This window comes from Hemicordylus capensis, chromosome 5 (assembly GCF_027244095.1).
Source record: "Hemicordylus capensis ecotype Gifberg chromosome 5, rHemCap1.1.pri, whole genome shotgun sequence".
In the NCBI taxonomy this organism is placed as follows: Eukaryota; Metazoa; Chordata; class Lepidosauria; order Squamata; family Cordylidae; genus Hemicordylus; species Hemicordylus capensis.
This window is the reverse complement of record NC_069661.1, coordinates 241,116,536-241,125,637: the sequence shown is the minus strand read 5'-3', so window position 1 is coordinate 241,125,637 and position 9,102 is coordinate 241,116,536.

Below are 9,102 nucleotides of genomic sequence, written 5' to 3'. Positions count from 1 at the left end.
AAATGCCCTCTTCTAGTTCTATAGAACCGCAAAATAGCTCGGGCACTGTTTTGGGCAGTCTGGGCCAGGGGTTCTCAATGTTGGGTCTCCAGATGTTATTGGACTTCAACTCCCATAATCCCCAACCAAAGGCCACTGGGGCAGGGGATTATGGGGGCTGAAGTCCAATAGCATCTGGGGACCCAACATTGAGAATCCCTGGTCTGGGCCACATAAGAGGCATGGACCCGTCTTGATTCCGATGAATGAACAGCTACCCCCAAGTATACAAAATTTTGGACCTGTTCTATCCTTTGTCCGTCTATCTTCTGTACCCATCTCTTAGGTCTCCTAGCAAAGGAGAGCACCTTCATGTTCTGATAATTAATACTCAACCGTTCTCTCTTACAATAAACAGCCAATATTGGCTACATACAGAATCTTCTCTCAGGCTCTGGTATTTTGCTATCTCTTGGCAGAGAGAGAGTGGCCTTACATTCTTTAACGATCTTGTTCAGGCTTTCTGGCCATAAACAAACAAGATATTTCCCCCAACATACAAAATTGCTCTTAGAAGCCTGAAACAAACCTTTCACTTATTGATTATTGATGAGCCTATATTAAACATTTCCATATCTCTTCTGCACTGGAAACTCCCATCACCACCTCCACCACCTCCACTATACTGTTCGGTGGAAACATAGTTCAAGAACATGTGACTGGCAATACCATAAGCCATTCCATCTCAGAGAAGCTCACATGAGACACTAATCAAGAGTGTCCAAGGTTCTCCCTTTCTCCTTCCTCTGTTCAACTTCCCACCAGCATAAATGCCCCTCCAAAGCTTACATGATGGATCCCCACCACACGTCTTGGAGCCACAGGATGGCAGCTGCAAAATAAATTCTCTTATTTTCTGTATTTATTTTAAGCATTTTCACTCTACTCTTCAGCCAACAGAGCTCCCAGAACAGCTTACACAAAATCAATAGAAATCATTAAGTAAATAATTAAAACAATAAAAGATGGCTTGTTTGTTTATTCTTGTTTTTCATGGCTTCTCCTCCTGCTCACAGGAGTCTCCCCACACAGAGTCTATTAGAATCACACAGTCCCAGCTGAGTAGGATTGCAGATGATGACCTGGGTGCTTTCCAGTTTCCCCGTTCAACAGCGGTAAAATGATTCGGCATTGGGCAGAGTGCACTGAAACCGTAAATAAAGGCTGTTGCACAAAGCCATCAGCAGAGGGAGCAGTCTTGCAAAAACTCCACAATGGGAAAATACAGTGATTGATTTGCTCCGCACATGCAACTTTATAAGACTGTAACGTGGCAATAAAATCCGAAAGAAGGCTTCAGAAATTTGAATGGCACCTTGCTGACAGAGCAGGGACTGCGTGCGATGTCAAAACACCGTTTGGAAGCACACTTAACAGACACATAGTGACACTGTTCTAGTGTCCAATCTGGAAAGAGCCCAGGGGTGTAGCTATAATTGAGCAGATGGGTTCTAAAAAACCGGACCCCTCCCCGCAGCTCCCGAGGGCCCCCCAGCTCCACCCCTCCCTATTTTCATCATTATCTCCCTCACTCTGAGGGGCTGCCAGAGAGAAGAGAAAACATGGGATCCCGCCACCCTAGCTACACCCCTGATGATGACATTCTGACTTTCTGCCTTCTCCTCCGCCTCCTCCTCCTCTTCCTTCTCAGATGGCAGTTAGGGCTTCTATTAGCTTCTCTGAGGTAAAAAGAGACCCAGGCTCACAAGAGCCCCGGTTTTGAAAACACTACGCAAACTGCCGATGTTTCCAGTGAAAAGCAAAGAACTGATAATCATCGATAAAGTCCTAAATAGTTTGAGCCCAGGGTATTTAAGAGAGTGTCTCCTTCTGTATGGACCCCACTGTCTATTAAGATTATTTGGAGAGGTGTCCTTACGGCTGCCACCAGTTCGGTTGACAGCTACTCAGAATTGTGCCTATTCAATAGCCACTTCTGAACTTTAGAACACACTTCCTGCCAAGGTGGCCTTTACGAGAGCCTTAAGAATTCATGACTTCACCCAGGTATTTGGTGAGATTTGGCTCCATTTCATCTGTCAGATTAAACAGATTTAATCTGTTGATCGGTGCTTTACGTTTTTGTACTCTCTGCTTTCAGTTTTTGGTTGTTTGAGGTGGTCTAGAAAGGAGAGGACAATTAATTGATTGATTGACTGATTGATTTAAAAATGTTGGTCAGAAAACACTGAAGGAGAGAAGCATGCCCAGCTGGATGTGCACAGAACTGGAGGGGGCCAGTTTGACAGCATAGGGGGTGGGTTTAATTCGGGGGAGGATGCACTTCCTCCTCCCTGCCACATTCCCCCCCCCCACTGGCGCACGTCTCGCTAAAAGCCCGTCGGGAAGGCAGCATAACTCCCTGCTGACCTGCTCCAACATTATCTGGAAGTAGCAGCTGCAACTGTGCACGTCGCTCACATGCGTTCACCTTGCGTATGTTGCGTGCCTGCGCCCAACGTGCACACACGGTATGCACAGTCGCAGCTGCTACTTCCGGTTACATCCTCCCCCACCCTTAAAGCTACCCCCCCCCACACACACACACTGTCGAATCCTCAAGCCAGGCAACGTTCGAACCGGTTCGGAGCCCCGTAAAAGGGCCTCCGAACCTGTTTGTGCACATCCCTAATTGTAGCCCCATTTACCTCCATGGCAGAATCTTGTCAATAGCCAGCAGACCGTCCCCTCAGTCTATGCCCGGTCCTCTTAAGGCTGCGGATCGGGCTGCACTTCTTGTGGGAGTGCTGGTAAATAAGAGCCTATCTATTCAATCAATCACAGAGCTGCAAAGCGTATAAGCAATTATAAAGCATTTGTGCTAAGAGTAATAAAGAGTATGCTATCTAGGCTTCAATTCCTTATTGCTTTAGGGTTTTTAAAAAATCAAACGTGCACCTGACAACAAAAGCAAATCTCATTTTTAATATTAAATGTTTGGAAATTATATGCTTTAAAATAAAAAGGAAGACTCAGGAAACAATAGATGATTTCCAAAATGTCCTGACATTTGTTATATCAAGCCTCCAGCCTCCAGCTGAGTATCAACAAGATACATATTGATAGCCTTTAGAAATCCATATGCTCCCATTTCCCCATTTACCAGGGACAGTATCTATTTTCTAGACCCTGTGTCTGGAAAAGTTCTGTCCCTGATCTTGTTTTTTAATGTCTTATTAAAATGTCATTAGTGTGAGAGTTGCTAGCATTGTCTTTCTTCAGGGTCCAGTTGCCTCCCAAAAGTCTTCCAAATCTATAGGAGGATGAATGGAAGCATGAAGTCTGTAGTCATAAACATGCACATAAACACAAAGAGATCATGAAGTGTAGTGACTGGCATTTCATATACTGAAGCTGCTGAGATAGAGTTATAACCATTTATAACTTACTCTAGAATAACTTTATCTGTATAAAGCATAGGAAGATGGGAAGCTGCCATATACTGAACCAGACCCTTGGTCAATCTAGCTCAGTACTGTCTTCACAGACTGGCAGTGACTTCTCCAAGATTGCAGGCAGGAATCTCTCTCAGCCCTATCTTGGAGATGCTGCCAGGGAGGGAATTTGAAACCTTCTGCTCTTCCCAGAGTGGCTCCATCCCCTGAGGGGAATATCTTGCAGTGCTCACACATCAAGTCTCCCATTCATATGCAACCAGGGCAGACCCTGCATAGCTAAGGGGACAAGTCATGTTTGCTACCACAAGAGCAGCTCTCATTTCCTTCAACTCTCCTCTCCTTCAACTTCAGCTCTCATATCGAGAGCGAAACTCTCAAATACCACCACCCAAACAATTTCACATTGCTGAGGCCTCTACTCCACCTTCTGTATTAATTGTGTTGCAGTTGCTACTCTTCCACCAGGGTAAAATCCAGGAGGATATTTGCTTTTGTAGTTAAATATATGGCAGCTGCCTTCTACTGAGTCAGACCTCTGGTCTATCTTGCTCAGTATTGTCTACACAGACTGGCAGCGGCTTCTCCAAGGTTGCAGGCAGGAGCCTCTCTCAGCCTTATCTTGGAGATGCCAAAGAGGGGGCTTGGAGGGAGAACCTTCTGCATGCAAGCATGCAAATGCTCTTCCTAGAGCAGCCCCATCCCCCAAAGGGAATATCTTACTGTGCTCACACACATAGTCTCCCATTCAAATGCAACCAGGGCAGACCCTGCGTAGCAAAGGGGAGAATTGCTTGCTACCCCAAGACCAGCTCTAGTCTACAAAATGAGCATAGGAGCATAGGAAGCTGCCTTATACGGAGTCAGACCATTGGTCCATCTAGTCCAGTACTATCTACACTGAATGGCAGCAGTTTCTCCAAGGTTTCAGGCAGGAGTCTTTCCCAGCCCTAAGCAGAGATGCCCGGGATTGAATCTGGGATCTTCTACAAGCAAAGCAGATGCTCTACCTCTCACCCTTCCTCTCCTTTCATTATGATTATACAGATATGCCACCAAGTGTGAGCAATGCCTCCTGAAAACTCAGACGCTAGGAGGATTCCATGAGTCATTTCAGTTCCCTGTATAGCTCTTTGCTCTTCCCCAGGATTAAGAGAGAGATTTGTGCATAGATTTGGCTTCAACACGTCAAAGCCGAATCATTTGCACATTGCCCCTGGCCCTGCATGGAGGCAGCTACTCCCACTACTCACCTCTACACTGAGAGGTCTTGTGCACAGCACTGGAGAGGATATTAAAGGAATTCAAAGCTGTGAGAAGTCCCAATAATATCTTGGAAAGTGCATGGCAAAATGCATAGGAAGTACTGGGAAATGTAGTCCTTTCTAGCGCTTCTATGGGGAAAGCGCTGAGAGGCCTACATTTCCCAGCACTCCCTGCACACCCTCCAAGATGTCCCTGGGGCCTCTCGCTTCGTTCCGAATCCTTTTTACAGCCCTGTGCACATAGCATCCATGCACAGAGAGAAGTGTGGGAGCAGCCTCCTCTGTGCAGAATCAACAGTGATGTGGACGTGTTCTGACTTCAGTGCCTCAAATGCAAAGCCAAATCTTTGCTCAGATTGTTTAAACGTATCTGCAACTGTGTGGGGGAAACAATAGCACTGAACAAAATGGGTGTGGGTGTGTGTGTGTGTGTGAGAAAAAATGGTACAATTTGATCTTGAGGAGACATTTCTACTCTACTGTGGTGGATAGCTTTGATCTGAACGTTTGAGTGATGAATATTTGACATGGACCTAACTAAAGGAAAGTAGTTGGCTCCACTTTGCAATGGAGGGAGATTTACCTTTCCAGTTCTACAAATCCAGCCGGGATAGGGACACTATCCATCATTATCAGAGAGCAGCTGAAACCAGACCCACAGATGGTAATGCTTCAATTGTAGGCACTAGTTGATCATCTAATTACAAATTCCTTTTCTTTTTTTGGACTTATAATGGGAGGGGGAAGAATCTTGAGTGCTTTCTCCAATCTATAGTTTGTCACAGGGTTTTTAAAAAGCCATCTTTCTATATGATAGAACTAGGTCTAATTTACCCATTAGCGAAAACAATGTCGTAAAGAATATCTGCCAACTACATGATATAAAACTTCACCATGCATCATGAAAAATAATTGCAATGCAATTACCTCTGAATTATAAAACCGTCAAATAGGTACAATAAGACAAGAGCCTGCGAATATATGAAAAACTGCCTAGCACAGATATAATTATATATATTTGGGCTGAGGCTCAAAAACAAAAAGGAGAAAGAAAAAAAATAAAGCAGGTGCCGGTTGAAGGGAAAGTACAAGGGTGCCAAAATCTCCAGCGAGAGCTATAATGACATAAACCTTTGCTAAATATGGATGCATGCCAAGACATAGGTGCCTAATTTTTTTTATTGCCCTCCTAGAGATTGGCTCTGGACATTCAAAAGGAATGCAGGGAATACACGTGACTTGTGCTTCCTGTATCCGGGCTCCTTTACCTCAGTGGAGCTCTCCAGCTGTTGTTGAACTACAACTCTCATCATCCATAGGGTGAGTGGCTGACATCCAGACTAACATTGTGCCAGTGCAATGAATGAAGATGCAACCACACAAGAAGGACGCATAGCTGAGCAGATGCTCAAAGTTGTGCGATTTTTTGCCCTCTGCCTGCGCAAGTGTTGTGCTTGCACAACAAGAAAGGCAGACAGATTCCTTGTGACTGAGGAAGAGATCTCACAGCAGGAGGCACTCTGCAGATGCAACATAGGAAGCTGCCATATACTGAGTCAGACCATTGGTCTATCTAGCTCAGTATTGTCTTCACAGACTGGCAGTGGCTTCTCCAAGGTTGCAGGCAGGAATCTCGCTCAGCCCTATTTTGGTGCTCACACTTCTAATCTCCCTTTCATAGGCAACCAGGGCAGACCTTGCTTAGCTAAGGGGACATCATGCTTGCTACCACAAGACCAGCTCTCCTCTCCTAACACTAGGGCAATTCCAAGTGTAACTGAATCAGGGACGTCACCACTTTTTCAGTGACTGTAGCCATAAGCAAATTTTCAAGTTGATATTCTATATACCCACTGGAAAGGGAATATCTACTATGAGGCCATATGTTTACAAAATCCAATATTATAGACAGTGTCTGAAATGTACAAAATATGTCAGTAACGGAATCAGAATTTTTAAACAGCATTTCTGATTCTGTTACGGACAAATTTTACACATTTCAGACACTAAGAAGAACGTTTATTTACAATCAATGATCAAATACACAAAAGCCAAAATGCAAAACACCCCCCAATAGCATTACACAATACATTAAATACCATATCAAGTTAAATATAATAATACATCTCACGTAAAAAGTATAATAATACCTCTCACGTAAAAAAACGTTAAAAAATACCTCTCACATCGCATCGGTGGTCCTTTGTTGTCTGATTTTAGTGGTTGCCAAGCAAAGGTTGGCTACCTTTTGGGCAGTATCTACACAATCATCAGAGAGGAGAAACTGTGTATAGTAAAACCCATCTCTACCTGGCCTGTTCAATACCAAGGGTGTAATCAAGCTGACACATGAGTCTTTATAGAAGGAGCAGTACAAAAGAACATACTGTATTGTCTCAAGCATTCCTTCACCGCAAGGACAGATCCTATTGGCTTGAGGCATTTTATTCTACTTGCCAAAAAGTACTGCCAAGGGACGCACATAAAATCTGGCCCTGAACAATGCTTTACATAACTTGGGGAAGATAAATGATGATAGATATTGTGCTGGAGAATGGCTGGTACTTAAATAACACTCTTGATTGAGGTCAGAGATCATACTGAGACCCTTTTGGCTTTCTACATCCTCTAATATCTGCACTAGTACCCACTGGGCTTGAACTAGGCCTAAGGACAGCAGGTAATCTAGGGGCAGTCCATAGGACAGGAATTTCTCCCGGAGTGCAGTCTCCTATCCCAATCTGTAATAATCAGCCAGTACCCGAGGCACCAAACCCAGAGGACACAATTTAAGCCAATAGTTGCCCATCAGACTCCATACACTTGCCTTCACTTAGTCTGTCTCCAACCTCAAACCATCTAGGCATGTCAAGGATTGCCCTCAATAATTATTTTGGACAGACACTACCTATACTATATAAAGGCTTTGTTAAAATATGGCCTTATAATTAGAGATGTTCTCTTGCCAGTGGCTATATCTTCAGGAGAACCTCTTTATTCGTGGAACCGCTATTCGTGGTTCCACATATCCATGGGTGTCTAATAGACACCCCTTTCCATTATCTCTGGATACTAATGTGTTAAAACCCACGTATCCACAGTTAATAGAGAGCTGGAAGTGACCATGGATGTCACTTCCAGCTGCCATTTTGTCTTCAGGAGAGAGGAAGATACAGGAGGAGCCATTTTGTGGCTCATTTCCTGGGAACAAATGGACTTTTTTGGATGATTTTTCACAGTTTGGGGGGCCATTTCATCCTCTGGGGGGCATGCCTGGGCACATGGGGGACACACGGAGCACACCATGGTAAGTTTGGGGAAGTGTGGAGGCCATTTGCGGGGCTTTTTCTGACTTTTCCCTCCACCTTGGAACCTACCCCCCCTTCCCCATAGCCCTAATGCCTCATTACTCACGGTTCCGTTACTCGCACTAGTAGGCGAGGCACGGAACCCCATGAGTAGCAAGGTTCTCCTGTAATGTTATCTTGAACGTTTGTTTATGGCTACGATCATTGAAAAAGTGGCAACATGACTAATTCTGTGAACCTTGGAACTGCCCAGTAACCTGGAACGCAAGCTCCCAACTTAATGGAACTAGCTAGTGCAGGGACAGGCAACTTTGGCTCTCCAGCTGTTGTTGAATTACAACTCCTGGCCACAATGATGGGAGTTGTAGTTCAATAACAGCTAGAGAGCCAAGGTTGCCTACCCTGGATGTCGGCCAGCTTCTCTCCCTTACTCCACTCACCACCCCTATTTCCTTCCTCTTACCTAGACTTGAAAACCCTCAGTGCACACATTTCTTCTGGAGTAAAAGATAACTTTTATTTCTTTGTTTTCAGATTTTTGGATGCTGTTCTTCAGCCCAAAGGCTCCCAGAGCAAGCATTCAATTCAATAAAACACTATATTAAAACAAAGTTTGAAGCCATCGTCATCCAAAACAGTTGCACAGTATAAACAACAGCTTGACGAAACCAGTGGATGGGTAAGAAACCAGCAATCTTTCATCTCTTTCCAGACAACAGCAAAGACCTCTGTTGCCTCTGCCTGTTACAACATCGTTCAGGTCCGAGCCAGTCAAGAGCTGTTGCAATTGCCCTTTGCCAATAGCAGCAGAGCTGCCGGTAAGGGCATCGCTTCTGGGTCACATGATAGGATGACATCAGGCATGCCTGGGATTTGCTTGGGTTGAGGTGTGCGTATGTGAGTGACAGACAGAGGTCTCAGTGCAGAACAGTGGGGTTGCGATTCACCATTCACAGTGAATTGTGCCCAATAAGATAGTTTCTGAGTCAATGCATATTTATTTACTTACTTACTTACTTGGCACATTTGTATACCGCCCAAAATGCAAGTCTCTGGGTGGTTTACAACAAAACAATAAAAACAACAAGTAAAAAG